The following is a 26,347-nucleotide window of genomic DNA, read 5'->3' as shown; positions in this document are numbered from 1 at the left end:
CCCCCACAATATGCTGGAGCAACATGAGAGGTAAATGAATAAGAACACGGGGGGGGAGGGGGGCACGGGCAACACATGTCACCTTAAAACTTGGACTCCCATCATCTGCTTGAAAAGAGAGAGAAAAGAAAATGCAATAATAGAGATAAGAGACACTTTTTAAAAATAATGAATCCGGCCGGGCGCTGTGGCTCACGCCTGTAATCCTAGCTCTTGGGAGGCCGAGGCGGGCGGATTGCTCAAGGTCAGGAGTTCAAAACCAGCCTGAGCAAGAGCGAGACCCCGTCTCTACTATAAATAGAAAGAAATTAATTGGCCAACTGATATATATATAAAAAATTAGCGGGGCATGGTGGCGCATGCCTGCAGTCCCAGCTACCCTGGAGGCTGAGGCAGAAGGATCACTCGAGCCCAGGAGTTTGAAGTTGCTGTGAGCTAGGCTGACGCCACGGCACTCAGTCTAGCCTGGGCAACAAACCGAGACTCTGTCTCAAAAAAAAAAAAAAAAAAATGAATCCGTAGAGAAAAGTAAAAGGAGGCCTGTGGAGCAGGTCTGGGTGTGACTCCGGATCCCCGAACATCAGGTGCCACCACCAAAGATTCCTACGTGTAGCCCATAGAACCCCAAAAGCAACGGGACGAGTTCTGGTCACATACTCCCTCAAAATGACATCCAGGCCTTCTTCTGGAACTCCCTCCCCTCTCAGACTCTCAAGGTTTCCTCCGGCGTGTCGGCTCCCACAGAGCAGACCTTTGGTCTGAGACCTGACTGTCCAGAAGCCACGCATGCTGCCGCGTGGCGGCGGTGTCACGGCTCGGGACAAGAGGAGGCCCCACGGTGCGGGCTGGGGCGCCAGGCACCGCGGCGGGCGCTGAGGGTGGGGGTCACCCCCACCCCGGGCCGCCCCCGCACTCCCAGAAATGCCACAGAACCAGAGGCAAAAAAAAAAAAAAAAGAAGAAGAAGCCTATGGCACCCGGTATTCCCGGGCGGTCTCCCATCCAAGTTCTAACCAGGCCCGACCCTGCTTAGCTTCCGAGACCAGACGGGATCGGGCGCGTTCGGGGTGGTGTGGTCGTGGACGGCGGAGGGCGCCCCTGCCCCGCTCAAGAAGCCGAGCCTCTCTGCGCGCTTCCCCGCCGCCTCCTCCCGCCACAGGCCCCGCGCCGGGCCGGGCCTGTTGAGTTCGCCGGCCGGGTCCCGTGGGCTCCGAGGGACGGGGTGACAGGCGGGGCGGGCAGGGAGCGGCGGGCCGGGGTTGGGGGCTGTCTCTCTATACACACACACTCACACTCACACTCACTCACTCACTCACACTCACACAAGATGCGCCTCCACGGCTGGACCCGCCAAGGTGGAGACCTTCCAGCCCCCCTCCTCTCCTCGCCTGGCCTCCTTCACCTCCCCGCCCCCCACCCCCAGCGCGCCTCCGGGGCCGCTGACTGCGCACGGGCGGGGGCGCTCGCCCTTTGACCCCAGCCAGGGGCCGCCCTCCCCCACAACCCCTTTCAGCTGTGCCCCCCACCCTGTGGCCCGGCGGCCGCCTATTCCCCCGGGCCAGGGCTGGGGCACAGCGCACGGGGGAGGGGAGCCAGTGTATGGGGCGTCTCTCTCTCTGGGGATGTGTCCCATGGGTGGGGTGGGGTGGCGTGGTTTGTGGGGCGCTGAAGAAATCAGTCCCCTCCATCTCCTCCCTCTGGAAAACACCCAAGCCCTTGGAGAACTGCCCGCACCGCTACCGTGGGGGCCGGGACCCTCCTCTGTGTCCTCCTGTGGCCCAGTCCAAGGGGCCTGGGCCTGGCCGGGGCTGCATTGGACCCCAACCACCCTGGCGTGTGGACTCGCTAAAAATCGGCGATTAGATATTGGATTCCAGCGTCATTGAGGTCATTTCACTAATGAGTGCACCGCAAAGAGTTTCCTAATCCATCTGTGAGGGTGGCAACCGAAAGAGAATTTTAGAGCTGACAGAATAGGCGAGGAAAGGCATAGGAGATTTCCACACCCAGTAAGGAAGCCTTTTCCGAAATGGAAGAAAGAAAGGAGCAAACAGAGACACCGGTAGCCCCCCGCCCGGATGAGAGTCTGCCCCCGAGAGAAAGTACCCTGACCAGGTTCTCCCGTGGGTGGGTGGCGAGCTAGCGGCATTCAGAAGAGCGAGGCCCGCAGTCTGTGCAGAAGACACCTGCACTCGGGTGTGTGTGGCGGCACAATTCACAAGCAGCTCCAGATGTTAATCCAAGGAGAAGCCAGGGAGTTCCCAACGCCCCAGGTGTCCTCAGCCCACGACTGGCTGCTGTGGGAATGCGAAGCCCGGCTCCTTGTCTCAGAGCGGGGCAACCAGGAGGTGTGATGTCCACCCCGGGGTTCCCAGGAGGATCAGGCTGAAGCTGGGACTTGGCCTGAAAGTGTCCCCTCGCATGGCCACCCCCTTCCCCTTCCTGCTCCTCTACTCCTGGTGCCCCTCCATCCAGGGGCCAGACCTTAAAGAGTCACCCGCAAGAGAATCCTGGTCCCAAAGGAGCCTTCTGGGGGACCCGTGCTGAGAGAGGTTGTGGGCATGGCCCGCTGGGGCTCTGCCCGACCCAGGGCTGAGAGATGCAACCTCCCAGCTCTGGGTCCCTGCAGGAAGTGTTGGCAAGCACAGGGCCAGTCCTCCAAAGGCCCAGGTGCAGGGAGCCCAGGCCAAGCAGCCTGTGGAAGAAGCCACATGCTGTGCCACCCCGGGGAACACGACTGCAGGCCATGGCCCTTCCCACCTCCTCCTCCTCCTCCTCCTCCTCCTCCTCCTCCTCCCACCCCGCCCCCGCCCCCGCCCCCACATGGCACAGGGCCCAGAGACACCTCAGACACTTGCTACCCAAAGTGCAAAGGGCATCAGTTGCTCCTCCAAACCCCCCCCAGCCCAGCAGACCGCATTGTCCAGCCAGCCCCCGGGCCTCCCTGGGGTGCCCAGCACAAAAGTGCAGACACCCACCGGACCCTCCATCTCAGTTTTCGGATGTTTTTGCCACTCTAAGGACCCGCAGGCCAGCTGGGCCTTCTGGCAGGACAGAGAGCCCCGGAATCCGACGTGGAGAGCTGGGTGTACGTCCCCATGAGGAGGCGGTCCCCACCTCCGCGGCTATCCCCTTGCGGGGAGCGGCAGCCGCGGGGCCTCAGAGAAGACACCAGGCTGGGCCCCCACGGCACAGCGGGAGCACGTCCCCCGCAGGCCACTTAGCCACGGCGGCCAGCCGGCGGACGGTTGGGTTGCGCGAGACGCTGCGGCCGCCCTGCTACCGGGTTCCTGGGAGGGCGTCCTGGAACCAGCGTCCACACCAAGCCCTTGGAAGGCCCAGGCGACGGAGGAGCCCCGTCAGGCAGGGGCCGAGGACGGTGACGGCCCGGGCGGGGAGGAGCGTGTCAGGCAGGGGCAGAGGACGGTGACAGGTGACGGCCCGGGCGGGGAGGAGCGTGTCAGGCAGGGGCAGAGGACGGTGACAGGTGACAGGCCGGGCGGGAAGGAGTCAGTCAGGCAGGGGCCGTGGAGGAGACGGGCTGGGTAAGGGTTAGGGGTAGAGTCAGGGCACAAGTCACAATCGCAAAGACCTGGAAGCCACCCGAGTGCCCATCGACCCACGAGTGGGTAAATAAAATGTGGCGCGTGGACACCACGGAGTGCTATTCGGCTATGAGGAGCAGCGGTGAGGGGGCACCTCTCGTGGTTCTCCTGGCCAGAGCTGGAACCCGTTCCAGTAAGCCAAGTATCCCAAGAATGGACACACGAGCACCACGTGCTCGCGCTCACCAGCAAATGGGTACGAACCGATGGACACCTAAGTGGACACAGAGGAATCACCTTCTTCGGGTGGGTGTCGGGCGGGTGGGGGGAGGGGATGGGCGTACACATCCATTAGGAATGGGGTGGGTGCGCACCGACTGGGGGATGGGCGCACTTGAAGCTCTGACCCGAGGGGGGAGGCTGGGAGAGGGCAACGCACCCGACCTTAACATTGGTGCCCCCACAATATGCTGGAGCAACATGAGAGGTAAATGAATAAGAACACGGGGGGGGAGGGGGGCACGGGCAACACATGTCACCTTAAAACTTGGACTCCCATCATCTGCTTGAAAAGAGAGAGAAAAGAAAATGCAATAATAGAGATAAGAGACACTTTTTAAAAATAATGAATCCGGCCGGGCGCTGTGGCTCACGCCTGTAATCCTAGCTCTTGGGAGGCCGAGGCGGGCGGATTGCTCAAGGTCAGGAGTTCAAAACCAGCCTGAGCAAGAGCGAGACCCCGTCTCTACTATAAATAGAAAGAAATTAATTGGCCAACTGATATATATATAAAAAATTAGCGGGGCATGGTGGCGCATGCCTGCAGTCCCAGCTACCCTGGAGGCTGAGGCAGAAGGATCACTCGAGCCCAGGAGTTTGAAGTTGCTGTGAGCTAGGCTGACGCCACGGCACTCAGTCTAGCCTGGGCAACAAACCGAGACTCTGTCTCAAAAAAAAAAAAAAAAAAATGAATCCGTAGAGAAAAGTAAAAGGAGGCCTGTGGAGCAGGTCTGGGTGTGACTCCGGATCCCCGAACATCAGGTGCCACCACCAAAGATTCCTACGTGTAGCCCATAGAACCCCAAAAGCAACGGGACGAGTTCTGGTCACATACTCCCTCAAAATGACATCCAGGCCTTCTTCTGGAACTCCCTCCCCTCTCAGACTCTCAAGGTTTCCTCCGGCGTGTCGGCTCCCACAGAGCAGACCTTTGGTCTGAGACCTGACTGTCCAGAAGCCACGCATGCTGCCGCGTGGCGGCGGTGTCACGGCTCGGGACAAGAGGAGGCCCCACGGTGCGGGCTGGGGCGCCAGGCACCGCGGCGGGCGCTGAGGGTGGGGGTCACCCCCACCCCGGGCCGCCCCCGCACTCCCAGAAACGCCACAGAACCAGAGGCAAAAAAAAAAAAAAAAAGAAGAAGAAGCCTATGGCACCCGGTATTCCCGGGCGGTCTCCCATCCAAGTTCTAACCAGGCCCGACCCTGCTTAGCTTCCGAGACCAGACGGGATCGGGCGCGTTCGGGGTGGTGTGGTCGTGGACGGCGGAGGGCGCCCCTGCCCCGCTCAAGAAGCCGAGCCTCTCTGCGCGCTTCCCCGCCGCCTCCTCCCGCCACAGGCCCCGCGCCGGGCCGGGCCTGTTGAGTTCGCCGGCCGGGTCCCGTGGGCTCCGAGGGACGGGGTGACAGGCGGGGCGGGCAGGGAGCGGCGGGCCGGGGTTGGGGGCTGTCTCTCTATACACACACACTCACACTCACACTCACTCACTCACTCACACTCACACAAGATGCGCCTCCACGGCTGGACCCGCCAAGGTGGAGACCTTCCAGCCCCCCTCCTCTCCTCGCCTGGCCTCCTTCACCTCCCCGCCCCCCACCCCCAGCGCGCCTCCGGGGCCGCTGACTGCGCACGGGCGGGGGCGCTCGCCCTTTGACCCCAGCCAGGGGCCGCCCTCCCCCACAACCCCTTTCAGCTGTGCCCCCCACCCTGTGGCCCGCGGCCGCCTATTCCCCCGGGCCAGGGCTGGGGCACAGCGCACGGGGGAGGGGAGCCAGTGTATGGGGCGTCTCTCTCTCTGGGGATGTGTCCCATGGGTGGGGTGGGGTGGCGTGGTTTGTGGGGCGCTGAAGAAATCAGTCCCCTCCATCTCCTCCCTCTGGAAAACACCCAAGCCCTTGGAGAACTGCCCGCACCGCTACCGTGGGGGCCGGGACCCTCCTCTGTGTCCTCCTGTGGCCCAGTCCAAGGGGCCTGGGCCTGGCCGGGGCTGCATTGGACCCCAACCACCCTGGCGTGTGGACTCGCTAAAAATCGGCGATTAGATATTGGATTCCAGCGTCATTGAGGTCATTTCACTAATGAGTGCACCGCAAAGAGTTTCCTAATCCATCTGTGAGGGTGGCAACCGAAAGAGAATTTTAGAGCTGACAGAATAGGCGAGGAAAGGCATAGGAGATTTCCACACCCAGTAAGGAAGCCTTTTCCGAAATGGAAGAAAGAAAGGAGCAAACAGAGACACCGGTAGCCCCCCGCCCGGATGAGAGTCTGCCCCCGAGAGAAAGTACCCTGACCAGGTTCTCCCGTGGGTGGGTGGCGAGCTAGCGGCATTCAGAAGAGCGAGGCCCGCAGTCTGTGCAGAAGACACCTGCACTCGGGTGTGTGTGGCGGCACAATTCACAAGCAGCTCCAGATGTTAATCCAAGGAGAAGCCAGGGAGTTCCCAACGCCCCAGGTGTCCTCAGCCCACGACTGGCTGCTGTGGGAATGCGAAGCCCGGCTCCTTGTCTCAGAGCGGGGCAACCAGGAGGTGTGATGTCCACCCCGGGGTTCCCAGGAGGATCAGGCTGAAGCTGGGACTTGGCCTGAAAGTGTCCCCTCGCATGGCCACCCCCTTCCCCTTCCTGCTCCTCTACTCCTGGTGCCCCTCCATCCAGGGGCCAGACCTTAAAGAGTCACCCGCAAGAGAATCCTGGTCCCAAAGGAGCCTTCTGGGGGACCCGTGCTGAGAGAGGTTGTGGGCATGGCCCGCTGGGGCTCTGCCCGACCCAGGGCTGAGAGATGCAACCTCCCAGCTCTGGGTCCCTGCAGGAAGTGTTGGCAAGCACAGGGCCAGTCCTCCAAAGGCCCAGGTGCAGGGAGCCCAGGCCAAGCAGCCTGTGGAAGAAGCCACATGCTGTGCCACCCCGGGGAACACGACTGCAGGCCACGGCCCTTCCCACCTCCTCCTCCTCCTCCTCCTCCTCCTCCATCTCCTCCTCCTCCCACCCCGCCCCCGCCCCCGCCCCCACATGGCACAGGGCCCAGAGACACCTCAGACACTTGCTACCCAAAGTGCAAAGGGCATCAGTTGCTCCTCCAAACCCCCCCCAGCCCAGCAGACCGCATTGTCCAGCCAGCCCCCGGGCCTCCCTGGGGTGCCCAGCACAAAAGTGCAGACACCCACCGGACCCTCCATCTCAGTTTTCGGATGTTTTTGCCACTCTAAGGACCCGCAGGCCAGCTGGGCCTTCTGGCAGGACAGAGAGCCCCGGAATCCGACGTGGAGAGCTGGGTGTACGTCCCCATGAGGAGGCGGTCCCCACCTCCGCGGCTATCCCCTTGCGGGGAGCGGCAGCCGCGGGGCCTCAGAGAAGACACCAGGCTGGGCCCCCACGGCACAGCGGGAGCACGTCCCCCGCAGGCCACTTAGCCACGGCGGCCAGCCGGCGGACGGTTGGGTTGCGCGAGACGCTGCGGCCGCCCTGCTACCGGGTTCCTGGGAGGGCGTCCTGGAACCAGCGTCCACACCAAGCCCTTGGAAGGCCCAGGCGACGGAGGAGCCCCGTCAGGCAGGGGCCGAGGACGGTGACGGCCCGGGCGGGGAGGAGCGTGTCAGGCAGGGGCAGAGGACGGTGACAGGTGACGGCCCGGGCGGGGAGGAGCGTGTCAGGCAGGGGCAGAGGACGGTGACAGGTGACAGGCCGGGCGGGAAGGAGTCAGTCAGGCAGGGGCCGTGGAGGAGACGGGCTGGGTAAGGGTTAGGGTTAGAGTCAGGGCACAAGTCACAATCGCAAAGACCTGGAAGCCACCCGAGTGCCCATCGACCCACGAGTGGGTAAATAAAATGTGGCGCGTGGACACCACGGAGTGCTATTCGGCTATGAGGAGCAGCGGTGAGGGGGCACCTCTCGTGGTTCTCCTGGCCAGAGCTGGAACCCGTTCCAGTAAGCCAAGTATCCCAAGAATGGACACACGAGCACCACGTGCTCGCGCTCACCAGCAAATGGGTACGAACCGATGGACACCTAAGTGGACACAGAGGAATCACCTTCTTCGGGTGGGTGTCGGGCGGGTGGGGGGAGGGGATGGGCGTACACATCCATTAGGAATGGGGTGGGTGCGCACCGACTGGGGGATGGGCGCACTTGAAGCTCTGACCCGAGGGGGGAGGCTGGGAGAGGGCAACGCACCCGACCTTAACATTGGTGCCCCCACAATATGCTGGAGCAACATGAGAGGTAAATGAATAAGAACACGGGGGGGGAGGGGGGCACGGGCAACACATGTCACCTTAAAACTTGGACTCCCATCATCTGCTTGAAAAGAGAGAGAAAAGAAAATGCAATAATAGAGATAAGAGACACTTTTTAAAAATAATGAATCCGGCCGGGCGCTGTGGCTCACGCCTGTAATCCTAGCTCTTGGGAGGCCGAGGCGGGCGGATTGCTCAAGGTCAGGAGTTCAAAACCAGCCTGAGCAAGAGCGAGACCCCGTCTCTACTATAAATAGAAAGAAATTAATTGGCCAACTGATATATATATAAAAAATTAGCGGGGCATGGTGGCGCATGCCTGCAGTCCCAGCTACCCTGGAGGCTGAGGCAGAAGGATCACTCGAGCCCAGGAGTTTGAAGTTGCTGTGAGCTAGGCTGACGCCACGGCACTCAGTCTAGCCTGGGCAACAAACCGAGACTCTGTCTCAAAAAAAAAAAAAAAAAAAAAAATGAATCCGAAGAGAAAAGTAAAAGGAGGCCTGTGGAGCAGGTCTGGGTGTGACTCCGGATCCCCGAACATCAGGTGCCACCACCAAAGATTCCTACGTGTAGCCCATAGAACCCCAAAAGCAACGGGACGAGTTCTGGTCACATACTCCCTCAAAATGACATCCAGGCCTTCTTCTGGAACTCCCTCCCCTCTCAGACTCTCAAGGTTTCCTCCGGCGTGTCGGCTCCCACAGAGCAGACCTTTGGTCTGAGACCTGACTGTCCAGAAGCCACGCATGCTGCCGCGTGGCGGCGGTGTCACGGCTCGGGACAAGAGGAGGCCCCACGGTGCGGGCTGGGGCGCCAGGCACCGCGGCGGGCGCTGAGGGTGGGGGTCACCCCCACCCCGGGCCGCCCCCGCACTCCCAGAAACGCCACAGAACCAGAGGCAAAAAAAAAAAAAAAAGAAGAAGAAGCCTATGGCACCCGGTATTCCCGGGCGGTCTCCCATCCAAGTTCTAACCAGGCCCGACCCTGCTTAGCTTCCGAGACCAGACGGGATCGGGCGCGTTCGGGGTGGTGTGGTCGTGGACGGCGGAGGGCGCCCCTGCCCCGCTCAAGAAGCCGAGCCTCTCTGCGCTTCCCCGCCGCCTCCTCCCGCCCCAGGCCCCGCGCCGGGCCGGGCCTGTTGAGTTCGCCGGCCGGGTCCCGTGGGCTCCGAGGGACGGGGTGACAGGCGGGGCGGGCAGGGAGCGGCGGGCCGGGGTTGGGGGCTGTCTCTCTATACACACACACTCACACTCACACTCACTCACTCACTCACACTCACACAAGATGCGCCTCCACGGCTGGACCCGCCAAGGTGGAGACCTTCCAGCCCCCCTCCTCTCCTCGCCTGGCCTCCTTCACCTCCCCGCCCCCCACCCCCAGCGCGCCTCCGGGGCCGCTGACTGCGCACGGGCGGGTGGGCGGGCGGGGCGCTCGCCCTTTGACCCCAGCCAGGGGCCGCCCTCCCCCACAACCCCTTTCAGCTGTGCCCCCCACCCTGTGGCCCGGCGGCCGCCTATTCCCCCGGGCCAGGGCTGGGGCACAGCGCACGGGGGAGGGGAGCCAGTGTATGGGGCGTCTCTCTCTCTCTCTCTCTCTCTCGGGATGTGTCCCATGGGTGGGGTGGGGTGGCGTGGTTTGTGGGGCGCTGAAGAAATCAGTCCCCTCCATCTCCTCCCTCTGGAAAACACCCAAGCCCTTGGAGAACTGCCCGCACCGCTACCGTGGGGGCCGGGACCCTCCTCTGTGTCCTCCTGTGGCCCAGTCCAAGGGGCCTGGGCCTGGCCGGGACTGCATTGGACCCCAACCACCCTGGCGTGTGGACTCGCTAAAAATCGGCGATTAGATATTGGATTCCAGCGTCATTGAGGTCATTTCACTAATGAGTGCACCGCAAAGAGTTTCCTAATCCATCTGTGAGGGTGGCAACCGAAAGAGAATTTTAGAGCTGACAGAATAGGCGAGGAAAGGCATAGGAGATTTCCACACCCAGTAAGGAAGCCTTTTCCGAAATGGAAGAAAGAAAGGAGCAAACAGAGACACCGGTAGCCCCCCGCCCGGATGAGAGTCTGCCCCCGAGAGAAAGTACCCTGACCAGGTTCTCCCGTGGGTGGGTGGCGAGCTAGCGGCATTCAGAAGAGCGAGGCCCGCAGTCTGTGCAGAAGACACCTGCACTCGGGTATGTGTGGCGGCACAATTCACAAGCAGCTCCAGATGTTAATCCAAGGAGAAGCCAGGGAGTTCCCAACGCCCCAGGTGTCCTCAGCCCACGACTGGCTGCTGTGGGAATGCGAAGCCCGGCTCCTTGTCTCAGAGCGGGGCAACCAGGAGGTGTGATGTCCACCCCGGGGTTCCCAGGAGGATCAGGCTGAAGCTGGGACTTGGCCTGAAAGTGTCCCCTCGCATGGCCACCCCCTTCCCCTTCCTGCTCCTCTACTCCTGGTGCCCCTCCATCCAGGGGCCAGACCTTAAAGAGTCACCCGCAAGAGAATCCTGGTCCCAAAGGAGCCTTCTGGGGGACCCGTGCTGAGAGAGGTTGTGGGCATGGCCCGCTGGGGCTCTGCCCGACCCAGGGCTGAGAGATGCAACCTCCCAGCTCTGGGTCCCTGCAGGAAGTGTTGGCAAGCACAGGGCCAGTCCTCCAAAGGCCCAGGTGCAGGGAGCCCAGGCCAAGCAGCCTGTGGAAGAAGCCACATGCTGTGCCACCCCGGGGAACACGACTGCAGGCCATGGCCCTTCCCACCTCCTCCTCCTCCTCCTCCTCCTCCTCCTCCTCCTCCCACCCCGCCCCCGCCCCCGCCCCCACATGGCACAGGGCCCAGAGACACCTCAGACACTTGCTACCCAAAGTGCAAAGGGCATCAGTTGCTCCTCCAAACCCCCCCCAGCCCAGCAGACCGCATTGTCCAGCCAGCCCCCGGGCCTCCCTGGGGTGCCCAGCACAAAAGTGCAGACACCCACCGGACCCTCCATCTCAGTTTTCGGATGTTTTTGCCACTCTAAGGACCCGCAGGCCAGCTGGGCCTTCTGGCAGGACAGAGAGCCCCGGAATCCGACGTGGAGAGCTGGGTGTACGTCCCCATGAGGAGGCGGTCCCCACCTCCGCGGCTATCCCCTTGCGGGGAGCGGCAGCCGCGGGGCCTCAGAGAAGACACCAGGCTGGGCCCCCACGGCACAGCGGGAGCACGTCCCCCGCAGGCCACTTAGCCACGGCGGCCAGCCGGCGGACGGTTGGGTTGCGCGAGACGCTGCGGCCGCCCTGCTACCGGGTTCCTGGGAGGGCGTCCTGGAACCAGCGTCCACACCAAGCCCTTGGAAGGCCCAGGCGACGGAGGAGCCCCGTCAGGCAGGGGCCGAGGACGGTGACGGCCCGGGCGGGGAGGAGCGTGTCAGGCAGGGGCAGAGGACGGTGACAGGTGACGGCCCGGGCGGGGAGGAGCGTGTCAGGCAGGGGCAGAGGACGGTGACGGTGACAGGTGACAGGCCGGGCGGGAAGGAGTCAGTCAGGCAGGGGCCGTGGAGGAGACGGGCTGGGTAAGGGTTAGGGTTAGAGTCAGGGCACAAGTCACAATCGCAAAGACCTGGAAGCCACCCGAGTGCCCATCGACCCACGAGTGGGTAAATAAAATGTGGCGCGTGGACACCACGGAGTGCTATTCGGCTATGAGGAGCAGCGGTGAGGGGGCACCTCTCGTGGTTCTCCTGGCCAGAGCTGGAACCCGTTCCAGTAAGCCAAGTATCCCAAGAATGGACACACGAGCACCACGTGCTCGCGCTCACCAGCAAATGGGTACGAACCGATGGACACCTAAGTGGACACAGAGGAATCACCTTCTTCGGGTGGGTGTCGGGCGGGTGGGGGGAGGGGATGGGCGTACACATCCATTAGGAATGGGGTGGGTGCGCACCGACTGGGGGATGGGCGCACTTGAAGCTCTGACCCGAGGGGGGAGGCTGGGAGAGGGCAACGCACCCGACCTTAACATTGGTGCCCCCACAATATGCTGGAGCAACATGAGAGGTAAATGAATAAGAACACGGGGGGGGAGGGGGGCACGGGCAACACATGTCACCTTAAAACTTGGACTCCCATCATCTGCTTGAAAAGAGAGAGAAAAGAAAATGCAATAATAGAGATAAGAGACACTTTTTAAAAATAATGAATCCGGCCGGGCGCTGTGGCTCACGCCTGTAATCCTAGCTCTTGGGAGGCCGAGGCGGGCGGATTGCTCAAGGTCAGGAGTTCAAAACCAGCCTGAGCAAGAGCGAGACCCCGTCTCTACTATAAATAGAAAGAAATTAATTGGCCAACTGATATATATATAAAAAATTAGCGGGGCATGGTGGCGCATGCCTGCAGTCCCAGCTACCCTGGAGGCTGAGGCAGAAGGATCACTCGAGCCCAGGAGTTTGAAGTTGCTGTGAGCTAGGCTGACGCCACGGCACTCAGTCTAGCCTGGGCAACAAACCGAGACTCTGTCTCAAAAAAAAAAAAAAAAAAATGAATCCGTAGAGAAAAGTAAAAGGAGGCCTGTGGAGCAGGTCTGGGTGTGACTCCGGATCCCCGAACATCAGGTGCCACCACCAAAGATTCCTACGTGTAGCCCATAGAACCCCAAAAGCAACGGGACGAGTTCTGGTCACATACTCCCTCAAAATGACATCCAGGCCTTCTTCTGGAACTCCCTCCCCTCTCAGACTCTCAAGGTTTCCTCCGGCGTGTCGGCTCCCACAGAGCAGACCTTTGGTCTGAGACCTGACTGTCCAGAAGCCACGCATGCTGCCGCGTGGCGGCGGTGTCACGGCTCGGGACAAGAGGAGGCCCCACGGTGCGGGCTGGGGCGCCAGGCACCGCGGCGGGCGCTGAGGGTGGGGGTCACCCCCACCCCGGGCCGCCCCCGCACTCCCAGAAACGCCACAGAACCAGAGGCAAAAAAAAAAAAAAAAGAAGAAGAAGCCTATGGCACCCGGTATTCCCGGGCGGTCTCCCATCCAAGTTCTAACCAGGCCCGACCCTGCTTAGCTTCCGAGACCAGACGGGATCGGGCGCGTTCGGGGTGGTGTGGTCGTGGACGGCGGAGGGCGCCCCTGCCCCGCTCAAGAAGCCGAGCCTCTCTGCGCGCTTCCCCGCCGCCTCCTCCCGCCACAGGCCCCGCGCCGGGCCGGGCCTGTTGAGTTCGCCGGCCGGGTCCCGTGGGCTCCGAGGGACGGGGTGACAGGCGGGGCGGGCAGGGAGCGGCGGGCCGGGGTTGGGGGCTGTCTCTCTATACACACACACTCACACTCACACTCACTCACTCACTCACACTCACACAAGATGCGCCTCCACGGCTGGACCCGCCAAGGTGGAGACCTTCCAGCCCCCCTCCTCTCCTCGCCTGGCCTCCTTCACCTCCCCGCCCCCCACCCCCAGCGCGCCTCCGGGGCCGCTGACTGCGCACGGGCGGGTGGGCGGGCGGGGCGCTCGCCCTTTGACCCCAGCCAGGGGCCGCCCTCCCCCACAACCCCTTTCAGCTGTGCCCCCCACCCTGTGGCCCGGCGGCCGCCTATTCCCCCGGGCCAGGGCTGGGGCACAGCGCACGGGGGAGGGGAGCCAGTGTATGGGGCGTCTCTCTCTCTCTCTCTCTCTCGGGATGTGTCCCATGGGTGGGGTGGGGTGGCGTGGTTTGTGGGGCGCTGAAGAAATCAGTCCCCTCCATCTCCTCCCTCTGGAAAACACCCAAGCCCTTGGAGAACTGCCCGCACCGCTACCGTGGGGGCCGGGACCCTCCTCTGTGTCCTCCTGTGGCCCAGTCCAAGGGGCCTGGGCCTGGCCGGGGCTGCATTGGACCCCAACCACCCTGGCGTGTGGACTCGCTAAAAATCGGCGATTAGATATTGGATTCCAGCGTCATTGAGGTCATTTCACTAATGAGTGCACCGCAAAGAGTTTCCTAATCCATCTGTGAGGGTGGCAACCGAAAGAGAATTTTAGAGCTGACAGAATAGGCGAGGAAAGGCATAGGAGATTTCCACACCCAGTAAGGAAGCCTTTTCCGAAATGGAAGAAAGAAAGGAGCAAACAGAGACACCGGTAGCCCCCCGCCCGGATGAGAGTCTGCCCCCGAGAGAAAGTACCCTGACCAGGTTCTCCCGTGGGTGGGTGGCGAGCTAGCGGCATTCAGAAGAGCGAGGCCCGCAGTCTGTGCAGAAGACACCTGCACTCGGGTGTGTGTGGCGGCACAATTCACAAGCAGCTCCAGATGTTAATCCAAGGAGAAGCCAGGGAGTTCCCAACGCCCCAGGTGTCCTCAGCCCACGACTGGCTGCTGTGGGAATGCGAAGCCCGGCTCCTTGTCTCAGAGCGGGGCAACCAGGAGGTGTGATGTCCACCCCGGGGTTCCCAGGAGGATCAGGCTGAAGCTGGGACTTGGCCTGAAAGTGTCCCCTCGCATGGCCACCCCCTTCCCCTTCCTGCTCCTCTACTCCTGGTGCCCCTCCATCCAGGGGCCAGACCTTAAAGAGTCACCCGCAAGAGAATCCTGGTCCCAAAGGAGCCTTCTGGGGGACCCGTGCTGAGAGAGGTTGTGGGCATGGCCCGCTGGGGCTCTGCCCGACCCAGGGCTGAGAGATGCAACCTCCCAGCTCTGGGTCCCTGCAGGAAGTGTTGGCAAGCACAGGGCCAGTCCTCCAAAGGCCCAGGTGCAGGGAGCCCAGGCCAAGCAGCCTGTGGAAGAAGCCACATGCTGTGCCACCCCGGGGAACACGACTGCAGGCCACGGCCCTTCCCACCTCCTCCTCCTCCTCCTCCTCCTCCTCCATCTCCTCCTCCTCCCACCCCGCCCCCGCCCCCGCCCCCACATGGCACAGGGCCCAGAGACACCTCAGACACTTGCTACCCAAAGTGCAAAGGGCATCAGTTGCTCCTCCAAACCCCCCCCAGCCCAGCAGACCGCATTGTCCAGCCAGCCCCCGGGCCTCCCTGGGGTGCCCAGCACAAAAGTGCAGACACCCACCGGACCCTCCATCTCAGTTTTCGGATGTTTTTGCCACTCTAAGGACCCGCAGGCCAGCTGGGCCTTCTGGCAGGACAGAGAGCCCCGGAATCCGACGTGGAGAGCTGGGTGTACGTCCCCATGAGGAGGCGGTCCCCACCTCCGCGGCTATCCCCTTGCGGGGAGCGGCAGCCGCGGGGCCTCAGAGAAGACACCAGGCTGGGCCCCCACGGCACAGCGGGAGCACGTCCCCCGCAGGCCACTTAGCCACGGCGGCCAGCCGGCGGACGGTTGGGTTGCGCGAGACGCTGCGGCCGCCCTGCTACCGGGTTCCTGGGAGGGCGTCCTGGAACCAGCGTCCACACCAAGCCCTTGGAAGGCCCAGGCGACGGAGGAGCCCCGTCAGGCAGGGGCCGAGGACGGTGACGGCCCGGGCGGGGAGGAGCGTGTCAGGCAGGGGCAGAGGACGGTGACAGGTGACGGCCCGGGCGGGGAGGAGCGTGTCAGGCAGGGGCAGAGGACGGTGACGGTGACAGGTGACAGGCCGGGCGGGAAGGAGTCAGTCAGGCAGGGGCCGTGGAGGAGACGGGCTGGGTAAGGGTTAGGGTTAGAGTCAGGGCACAAGTCACAATCGCAAAGACCTGGAAGCCACCCGAGTGCCCATCGACCCACGAGTGGGTAAATAAAATGTGGCGCGTGGACACCACGGAGTGCTATTCGGCTATGAGGAGCAGCGGTGAGGGGGCACCTCTCGTGGTTCTCCTGGCCAGAGCTGGAACCCGTTCCAGTAAGCCAAGTATCCCAAGAATGGACACACGAGCACCACGTGCTCGCGCTCACCAGCAAATGGGTACGAACCGATGGACACCTAAGTGGACACAGAGGAATCACCTTCTTCGGGTGGGTGTCGGGCGGGTGGGGGGAGGGGATGGGCGTACACATCCATTAGGAATGGGGTGGGTGCGCACCGACTGGGGGATGGGCGCACTTGAAGCTCTGACCCGAGGGGGGAGGCTGGGAGAGGGCAACGCACCCGACCTTAACATTGGTGCCCCCACAATATGCTGGAGCAACATGAGAGGTAAATGAATAAGAACACGGGGGGGGAGGGGGGCACGGGCAACACATGTCACCTTAAAACTTGGACTCCCATCATCTGCTTGAAAAGAGAGAGAAAAGAAAATGCAATAATAGAGATAAGAGACACTTTTTAAAAATAATGAATCCGGCCGGGCGCTGTGGCTCACGCCTGTAATCCTAGCTCTTGGGAGGCCGAGGCGGGCGGATTGCTCAAGGTCAGGAGTTCAAAACCAGCCTGAGCAAGAGCGAGACCCCGTCTCTACTATAAATAGAAAGAAATTAATTGGCCAACTGATATATATATAAAAAATTAGCGGGGCATGGTGGCGCATGCCTGCAGTCCCAGCTACCCTGGAGGCTGAGGCAGAAGGATCACTCGAGCCCAGGAGTTTGAAGTTGCTGTGAGCTAGGCTGACGCCACGGCACTCAGTCTAGCCTGGGCAACAAACCGAGACTCTGTCTCAAAAAAAAAAAAAAAAAAATGAATCCGTAGAGAAAAGTAAAAGGAGGCCTGTGGAGCAGGTCTGGGTGTGACTCCGGATCCCCGAACATCAGGTGCCACCACCAAAGATTCCTACGTGTAGCCCATAGAACCCCAAAAGCAACGGGACGAGTTCTGGTCACATACTCCCTCAAAATGACATCCAGGCCTTCTTCTGGAACTCCCTCCCCTCTCAGACTCTCAAGGTTTCCTCCGGCGTGTCGGCTCCCACAGAGCAGACCTTTGGTCTGAGACCTGACTGTCCAGAAGCCACGCATGCTGCCGCGTGGCGGCGGTGTCACGGCTCGGGACAAGAGGAGGCCCCACGGTGCGGGCTGGGGCGCCAGGCACCGCGGCGGGCGCTGAGGGTGGGGGTCACCCCCACCCCGGGCCGCCCCCGCACTCCCAGAAACGCCACAGAACCAGAGGCAAAAAAAAAAAAAAAAAGAAGAAGAAGCCTATGGCACCCGGTATTCCCGGGCGGTCTCCCATCCAAGTTCTAACCAGGCCCGACCCTGCTTAGCTTCCGAGACCAGACGGGATCGGGCGCGTTCGGGGTGGTGTGGTCGTGGACGGCGGAGGGCGCCCCTGCCCCGCTCAAGAAGCCGAGCCTCTCTGCGCGCTTCCCCGCCGCCTCCTCCCGCCACAGGCCCCGCGCCGGGCCGGGCCTGTTGAGTTCGCCGGCCGGGTCCCGTGGGCTCCGAGGGACGGGGTGACAGGCGGGGCGGGCAGGGAGCGGCGGGCCGGGGTTGGGGGCTGTCTCTCTATACACACACACTCACACTCACACTCACTCACTCACTCACACTCACACAAGATGCGCCTCCACGGCTGGACCCGCCAAGGTGGAGACCTTCCAGCCCCCCTCCTCTCCTCGCCTGGCCTCCTTCACCTCCCCGCCCCCCACCCCCAGCGCGCCTCCGGGGCCGCTGACTGCGCACGGGCGGGTGGGCGGGCGGGGCGCTCGCCCTTTGACCCCAGCCAGGGGCCGCCCTCCCCCACAACCCCTTTCAGCTGTGCCCCCCACCCTGTGGCCCGGCGGCCGCCTATTCCCCCGGGCCAGGGCTGGGGCACAGCGCACGGGGGAGGGGAGCCAGTGTATGGGGCGTCTCTCTCTCTCTCTCTCTCGGGATGTGTCCCATGGGTGGGGTGGGGTGGCGTGGTTTGTGGGGCGCTGAAGAAATCAGTCCCCTCCATCTCCTCCCTCTGGAAAACACCCAAGCCCTTGGAGAACTGCCCGCACCGCTACCGTGGGGGCCGGGACCCTCCTCTGTGTCCTCCTGTGGCCCAGTCCAAGGGGCCTGGGCCTGGCCGGGGCTGCATTGGACCCCAACCACCCTGGCGTGTGGACTCGCTAAAAATCGGCGATTAGATATTGGATTCCAGCGTCATTGAGGTCATTTCACTAATGAGTGCACCGCAAAGAGTTTCCTAATCCATCTGTGAGGGTGGCAACCGAAAGAGAATTTTAGAGCTGACAGAATAGGCGAGGAAAGGCATAGGAGATTTCCACACCCAGTAAGGAAGCCTTTTCCGAAATGGAAGAAAGAAAGGAGCAAACAGAGACACCGGTAGCCCCCCGCCCGGATGAGAGTCTGCCCCCGAGAGAAAGTACCCTGACCAGGTTCTCCCGTGGGTGGGTGGCGAGCTAGCGGCATTCAGAAGAGCGAGGCCCGCAGTCTGTGCAGAAGACACCTGCACTCGGGTGTGTGTGGCGGCACAATTCACAAGCAGCTCCAGATGTTAATCCAAGGAGAAGCCAGGGAGTTCCCAACGCCCCAGGTGTCCTCAGCCCACGACTGGCTGCTGTGGGAATGCGAAGCCCGGCTCCTTGTCTCAGAGCGGGGCAACCAGGAGGTGTGATGTCCACCCCGGGGTTCCCAGGAGGATCAGGCTGAAGCTGGGACTTGGCCTGAAAGTGTCCCCTCGCATGGCCACCCCCTTCCCCTTCCTGCTCCTCTACTCCTGGTGCCCCTCCATCCAGGGGCCAGACCTTAAAGAGTCACCCGCAAGAGAATCCTGGTCCCAAAGGAGCCTTCTGGGGGACCCCTGCTGAGAGAGGTTGTGGGCATGGCCCGCTGGGGCTCTGCCCGACCCAGGGCTGAGAGATGCAACCTCCCAGCTCTGGGTCCCTGCAGGAAGTGTTGGCAAGCACAGGGCCAGTCCTCCAAAGGCCCAGGTGCAGGGAGCCCAGGCCAAGCAGCCTGTGGAAGAAGCCACATGCTGTGCCACCCCGGGGAACACGACTGCAGGCCACGGCCCTTCCCACCTCCTCCTCCTCCTCCTCCTCCTCCTCCATCTCCTCCTCCTCCCACCCCGCCCCCGCCCCCGCCCCCACATGGCACAGGGCCCAGAGACACCTCAGACACTTGCTACCCAAAGTGCAAAGGGCATCAGTTGCTCCTCCAAACCCCCCCCAGCCCAGCAGACCGCATTGTCCAGCCAGCCCCCGGGCCTCCCTGGGGTGCCCAGCACAAAAGTGCAGACACCCACCGGACCCTCCATCTCAGTTTTCGGATGTTTTTGCCACTCTAAGGACCCGCAGGCCAGCTGGGCCTTCTGGCAGGACAGAGAGCCCCGGAATCCGACGTGGAGAGCTGGGTGTACGTCCCCATGAGGAGGCGGTCCCCACCTCCGCGGCTATCCCCTTGCGGGGAGCGGCAGCCGCGGGGCCTCAGAGAAGACACCAGGCTGGGCCCCCACGGCACAGCGGGAGCACGTCCCCCGCAGGCCACTTAGCCACGGCGGCCAGCCGGCGGACGGTTGGGTTGCGCGAGACGCTGCGGCCGCCCTGCTACCGGGTTCCTGGGAGGGCGTCCTGGAACCAGCGTCCACACCAAGCCCTTGGAAGGCCCAGGCGACGGAGGAGCCCCGTCAGGCAGGGGCCGAGGACGGTGACGGCCCGGGCGGGGAGGAGCGTGTCAGGCAGGGGCAGAGGACGGTGACAGGTGACGGCCCGGGCGGGGAGGAGCGTGTCAGGCAGGGGCAGAGGACGGTGACGGTGACAGGTGACAGGCCGGGCGGGAAGGAGTCAGTCAGGCAGGGGCCGTGGAGGAGACGGGCTGGGTAAGGGTTAGGGTTAGAGTCAGGGCACAAGTCACAATCGCAAAGACCTGGAAGCCACCCGAGTGCCCATCGACCCACGAGTGGGTAAATAAAATGTGGCGCGTGGACACCACGGAGTGCTATTCGGCTATGAGGAGCAGCGGTGAGGGGGCACCTCTCGTGGTTCTCCTGGCCAGAGCTGGAACCCGTTCCAGTAAGCCAAGTATCCCAAGAATGGACACACGAGCACCACGTGCTCGCGCTCACCAGCAAATGGGTACGAACCGATGGACACCTAAGTGGACACAGAGGAATCACCTTCTTCGGGTGGGTGTCGGGCGGGTGGGGGGAGGGGATGGGCGTACACATCCATTAGGAATGGGGTGGGTGCGCACCGACTGGGGGATGGGCGCACTTGAAGCTCTGACCCGAGGGGGGAGGCTGGGAGAGGGCAATGCACCCGACCTTAACATTGGTGCCCCCACAATATGCTGGAGCAACATGAGAGGTAAATGAATAAGAACACGGGGGGGGAGGGGGGCACGGGCAACACATGTCACCTTAAAACTTGGACTCCCATCATCTGCTTGAAAAGAGAGAGAAAAGAAAATGCAATAATAGAGATAAGAGACACTTTTTAAAAATAATGAATCCGGCCGGGCGCTGTGGCTCACGCCTGTAATCCTAGCTCTTGGGAGGCCGAGGCGGGCGGATTGCTCAAGGTCAGGAGTTCAAAACCAGCCTGAGCAAGAGCGAGACCCCGTCTCTACTATAAATAGAAAGAAATTAATTGGCCAACTGATATATATATAAAAAATTAGCGGGGCATGGTGGCGCATGCCTGCAGTCCCAGCTACCCTGGAGGCTGAGGCAGAAGGATCACTCGAGCCCAGGAGTTTGAAGTTGCTGTGAGCTAGGCTGACGCCACGGCACTCAGTCTAGCCTGGGCAACAAACCGAGACTCTGTCTCAAAAAAAAAAAAAAAAAAATGAATCCGTAGAGAAAAGTAAAAGGAGGCCTGTGGAGCAGGTCTGGGTGTGACTCCGGATCCCCGAACATCAGGTGCCACCACCAAAGATTCCTACGTGTAGCCCATAGAACCCCAAAAGCAACGGGACGAGTTCTGGTCACATACTCCCTCAAAATGACATCCAGGCCTTCTTCTGGAACTCCCTCCCCTCTCAGACTCTCAAGGTTTCCTCCGGCGTGTCGGCTCCCACAGAGCAGACCTTTGGTCTGAGACCTGACTGTCCAGAAGCCACGCATGCTGCCGCGTGGCGGCGGTGTCACGGCTCGGGACAAGAGGAGGCCCCACGGTGCGGGCTGGGGCGCCAGGCACCGCGGCGGGCGCTGAGGGTGGGGGTCACCCCCACCCCGGGCCGCCCCCGCACTCCCAGAAACGCCACAGAACCAGAGGCAAAAAAAAAAAAAAAAAGAAGAAGAAGCCTATGGCACCCGGTATTCCCGGGCGGTCTCCCATCCAAGTTCTAACCAGGCCCGACCCTGCTTAGCTTCCGAGACCAGACGGGATCGGGCGCGTTCGGGGTGGTGTGGTCGTGGATGGCGGAGGGCGCCCCTGCCCCGCTCAAGAAGCCGAGCCTCTCTGCGCGCTTCCCCGCCGCCTCCTCCCGCCACAGGCCCCGCGCCGGGCCGGGCCTGTTGAGTTCGCCGGCCGGGTCCCGTGGGCTCCGAGGGACGGGGTGACAGGCGGGGCGGGCAGGGAGCGGCGGGCCGGGGTTGGGGGCTGTCTCTCTATACACACACACTCACACTCACACTCACTCACTCACTCACACTCACACAAGATGCGCCTCCACGGCTGGACCCGCCAAGGTGGAGACCTTCCAGCCCCCCTCCTCTCCTCGCCTGGCCTCCTTCACCTCCCCGCCCCCCACCACCAGCGCGCCTCCGGGGCCGCTGACTGCGCACGGGCGGGGGCGCTCGCCCTTTGACCCCAGCCAGGGGCCACCCTCCCCCACAACCCCTTTCAGCTGTGCCCCCCACCCTGTGGCCCGCGGCCGCCTATTCCCCCGGGCCAGGGCTGGGGCACAGCGCACGGGGGAGGGGAGCCAGTGTATGGGGCGTCCCTCTCTCTGGGGATGTGTCCCATGGGTGGGGTGGGGTGGCGTGGTTTGTGGGGCGCTGAAGAAATCAGTCCCCTCCATCTCCTCCCTCTGGAAAACACCCAAGTCCTTGGAGAACTGCCCGCACCGCTACCGTGGGGGCCGGGACCCTCCTCTGTGTCCTCCTGTGGCCCAGTCCAAGGGGCCTGGGCCTGGCCGGGGCTGCATTGGACCCCAACCACCCTGGCGTGTGGACTCGCTAAAAATCGGCGATTAGATATTGGATTCCAGCGTCATTGAGGTCATTTCACTAATGAGTGCACCGCAAAGAGTTTCCTAATCCATCTGTGAGGGTGGCAACCGAAAGAGAATTTTAGAGCTGACAGAATAGGCGAGGAAAGGCATAGGAGATTTCCACACCCAGTAAGGAAGCCTTTTCCGAAATGGAAGAAAGAAAGGAGCAAACAGAGACACCGGTAGCCCCCCGCCCGGATGAGAGTCTGCCCCCGAGAGAAAGTACCCTGACCAGGTTCTCCCGTGGGTGGGTGGCGAGCTAGCGGCATTCAGAAGAGCGAGGCCCGCAGTCTGTGCAGAAGACACCTGCACTCGGGTGTGTGTGGCGGCACAATTCACAAGCAGCTCCAGATGTTAATCCAAGGAGAAGCCAGGGAGTTCCCAACGCCCCAGGTGTCCTCAGCCCACGACTGGCTGCTGTGGGAATGCGAAGCCCGGCTCCTTGTCTCAGAGCGGGGCAACCAGGAGGTGTGATGTCCACCCCGGGGTTCCCAGGAGGATCAGGCTGAAGCTGGGACTTGGCCTGAAAGTGTCCCCTCGCATGGCCACCCCCTTCCCCTTCCTGCTCCTCTACTCCTGGTGCCCCTCCATCCAGGGGCCAGACCTTAAAGAGTCACCCGCAAGAGAATCCTGGTCCCAAAGGAGCCTTCTGGGGGACCCCTGCTGAGAGAGGTTGTGGGCATGGCCCGCTGGGGCTCTGCCCGACCCAGGGCTGAGAGATGCAACCTCCCAGCTCTGGGTCCCTGCAGGAAGTGTTGGCAAGCACAGGGCCAGTCCTCCAAAGGCCCAGGTGCAGGGAGCCCAGGCCAAGCAGCCTGTGGAAGAAGCCACATGCTGTGCCACCCCGGGGAACACGACTGCAGGCCATGGCCCTTCCCACCTCCTCCTCCTCCTCCTCCTCCTCCTCCTCCCACCCCGCCCCCGCCCCCGCCCCCACATGGCACAGGGCCCAGAGACACCTCAGACACTTGCTACCCAAAGTGCAAAGGGCATCAGTTGCTCCTCCAAACCCCCCCCAGCCCAGCAGACCGCATTGTCCAGCCAGCCCCCGGGCCTCCCTGGGGTGCCCAGCACAAAAGTGCAGACACCCACCGGACCCTCCATCTCAGTTTTCGGATGTTTTTGCCACTCTAAGGACCCGCAGGCCAGCTGGGCCTTCTGGCAGGACAGAGAGCCCCGGAATCCGACGTGGAGAGCTGGGTGTACGTCCCCATGAGGAGGCGGTCCCCACCTCCGCGGCTATCCCCTTGCGGGGAGCGGCAGCCGCGGGGCCTCAGAGAAGACACCAGGCTGGGCCCCCACGGCACAGCGGGAGCACGTCCCCCGCAGGCCACTTAGCCACGGCGGCCAGCCGGCGGACGGTTGGGTTGCGCGAGACGCTGCGGCCGCCCTGCTACCGGGTTCCTGGGAGGGCGTCCTGGAACCAGCGTCCACACCAAGCCCTTGGAAGGCCCAGGCGACGGAGGAGCCCCGTCAGGCAGGGGCCGAGGACGGTGACGGCCCGGGCGGGGAGGAGCGTGTCAGGCAGGGGCAGAGGACGGTGACAGGTGACGGCCCGGGCGGGGAGGAGCGTGTCAGGCAGGGGCAGAGGACGGTGACAGGTGACAGGCCGGGCGGGAAGGAGTCAGTCAGGCAGGGGCCGTGGAGGAGACGGGCTGGGTAAGGGTTAGGGTTAGAGTCAGGGCACAAGTCACAATCGCAAAGACCTGGAAGCCACCCGAGTGCCCATCGACCCACGAGTGGGTAAATAAAATGTGGCGCGTGGACACCACGGAGTGCTATTCGGCTATGAGGAGCAGCGGTGAGGGGGCACCTCTCGTGGTTCTCCTGGCCAGAGCTGGAACCCGTTCCAGTAAGCCAAGTATCCCAAGAATGGACACACGAGCACCACGTGCTCGCGCTCACCAGCAAATGGGTACGAACCGATGGACACCTAAGTGGACACAGAGGAATCACCTTCTTCGGGTGGGTGTCGGGCGGGTGGGGGGAGGGGATGGGCGTACACATCCATTAGGAATGGGGTGGGTGCGCACCGACTGGGGGATGGGCGCACTTGAAGCTCTGACCCGAGGGGGGAGGCTGGGAGAGGGCAACGCACCCGACCTTAACATTGGTGCCCCCACAATATGCTGGAGCAACATGAGAGGTAAATGAATAAGAACACGGGGGGGGAGGGGGGCACGGGCAACACATGTCACCTTAAAACTTGGACTCCCATCATCTGCTTGAAAAGAGAGAGAAAAGAAAATGCAATAATAGAGATAAGAGACACTTTTTAAAAATAATGAATCCGGCCGGGCGCTGTGGCTCACGCCTGTAATCCTAGCTCTTGGGAGGCCGAGGCGGGCGGATTGCTCAAGGTCAGGAGTTCAAAACCAGCCTGAGCAAGAGCGAGACCCCGTCTCTACTATAAATAGAAAGAAATTAATTGGCCAACTGATATATATATAAAAAATTAGCGGGGCATGGTGGCGCATGCCTGCAGTCCCAGCTACCCTGGAGGCTGAGGCAGAAGGATCACTCGAGCCCAGGAGTTTGAAGTTGCTGTGAGCTAGGCTGACGCCACGGCACTCAGTCTAGCCTGGGCAACAAACCGAGACTCTGTCTCAAAAAAAAAAAAAAAAAAATGAATCCGTAGAGAAAAGTAAAAGGAGGCCTGTGGAGCAGGTCTGGGTGTGACTCCGGATCCCCGAACATCAGGTGCCACCACCAAAGATTCCTACGTGTAGCCCATAGAACCCCAAAAGCAACGGGACGAGTTCTGGTCACATACTCCCTCAAAATGACATCCAGGCCTTCTTCTGGAACTCCCTCCCCTCTCAGACTCTCAAGGTTTCCTCCGGCGTGTCGGCTCCCACAGAGCAGACCTTTGGTCTGAGACCTGACTGTCCAGAAGCCACGCATGCTGCCGCGTGGCGGCGGTGTCACGGCTCGGGACAAGAGGAGGCCCCACGGTGCGGGCTGGGGCGCCAGGCACCGCGGCGGGCGCTGAGGGTGGGGGTCACCCCCACCCCGGGCCGCCCCCGCACTCCCAGAAACGCCACAGAACCAGAGGCAAAAAAAAAAAAAAAAAGAAGAAGAAGCCTATGGCACCCGGTATTCCCGGGCGGTCTCCCATCCAAGTTCTAACCAGGCCCGACCCTGCTTAGCTTCCGAGACCAGACGGGATCGGGCGCGTTCGGGGTGGTGTGGTCGTGGACGGCGGAGGGCGCCCCTGCCCCGCTCAAGAAGCCGAGCCTCTCTGCGCGCTTCCCCGCCGCCTCCTCCCGCCACAGGCCCCGCGCCGGGCCGGGCCTGTTGAGTTCGCCGGCCGGGTCCCGTGGGCTCCGAGGGACGGGGTGACAGGCGGGGCGGGCAGGGAGCGGCGGGCCGGGGTTGGGGGCTGTCTCTCTATACACACACACTCACACTCACACTCACTCACTCACTCACACTCACACAAGATGCGCCTCCACGGCTGGACCCGCCAAGGTGGAGACCTTCCAGCCCCCCTCCTCTCCTCGCCTGGCCTCCTTCACCTCCCCGCCCCCCACCCCCAGCGCGCCTCCGGGGCCGCTGACTGCGCACGGGCGGGTGGGCGGGCGGGGCGCTCGCCCTTTGACCCCAGCCAGGGGCCGCCCTCCCCCACAACCCCTTTCAGCTGTGCCCCCCACCCTGTGGCCCGGCGGCCGCCTATTCCCCCGGGCCAGGGCTGGGGCACAGCGCACGGGGGAGGGGAGCCAGTGTATGGGGCGTCTCTCTCTCTCTCTCTCTCGGGATGTGTCCCATGGGTGGGGTGGGGTGGCGTGGTTTGTGGGGCGCTGAAGAAATCAGTCCCCTCCATCTCCTCCCTCTGGAAAACACCCAAGCCCTTGGAGAACTGCCCGCACCGCTACCGTGGGGGCCGGGACCCTCCTCTGTGTCCTCCTGTGGCCCAGTCCAAGGGGCCTGGGCCTGGCCGGGGCTGCATTGGACCCCAACCACCCTGGCGTGTGGACTCGCTAAAAATCGGCGATTAGATATTGGATTCCAGCGTCATTGAGGTCATTTCACTAATGAGTGCACCGCAAAGAGTTTCCTAATCCATCTGTGAGGGTGGCAACCGAAAGAGAATTTTAGAGCTGACAGAATAGGCGAGGAAAGGCATAGGAGATTTCCACACCCAGTAAGGAAGCCTTTTCCGAAATGGAAGAAAGAAAGGAGCAAACAGAGACACCGGTAGCCCCCCGCCCGGATGAGAGTCTGCCCCCGAGAGAAAGTACCCTGACCAGGTTCTCCCGTGGGTGGGTGGCGAGCTAGCGGCATTCAGAAGAGCGAGGCCCGCAGTCTGTGCAGAAGACACCTGCACTCGGGTGTGTGTGGCGGCACAATTCACAAGCAGC

General features: G+C 62.5%; 7 pseudogenes; all 7 read right to left on the bottom strand.

The window, feature by feature from the left end:
* Positions 1–964: 964 nt before the first annotated feature.
* On the bottom strand, positions 965–1,083 carry LOC142871127 (uncharacterized; annotated as a pseudogene).
* Positions 1,084–4,966: 3,883 nt separating this feature from the next.
* LOC142871125 (uncharacterized) lies at positions 4,967–5,085 on the bottom strand (annotated as a pseudogene).
* Positions 5,086–8,976: 3,891 nt separating this feature from the next.
* On the bottom strand, positions 8,977–9,095 carry LOC142871124 (uncharacterized; annotated as a pseudogene).
* A 3,909-nt stretch (positions 9,096–13,004) lies between these two features.
* On the bottom strand, positions 13,005–13,123 carry LOC142871123 (uncharacterized; annotated as a pseudogene).
* A 3,916-nt stretch (positions 13,124–17,039) lies between these two features.
* On the bottom strand, positions 17,040–17,158 carry LOC142871122 (uncharacterized; annotated as a pseudogene).
* Positions 17,159–21,072: 3,914 nt separating this feature from the next.
* LOC142871138 (uncharacterized) lies at positions 21,073–21,191 on the bottom strand (annotated as a pseudogene).
* A 3,876-nt stretch (positions 21,192–25,067) lies between these two features.
* LOC142871121 (uncharacterized) lies at positions 25,068–25,186 on the bottom strand (annotated as a pseudogene).
* Positions 25,187–26,347: the final 1,161 nt, after the last annotated feature.

Source organism: Microcebus murinus, chromosome 5, assembly GCF_040939455.1.
Source record: "Microcebus murinus isolate Inina chromosome 5, M.murinus_Inina_mat1.0, whole genome shotgun sequence".
Taxonomy (NCBI): Eukaryota; Metazoa; Chordata; class Mammalia; order Primates; family Cheirogaleidae; genus Microcebus; species Microcebus murinus.
This window is presented reverse-complemented; position numbering and strand designations above follow the sequence as displayed.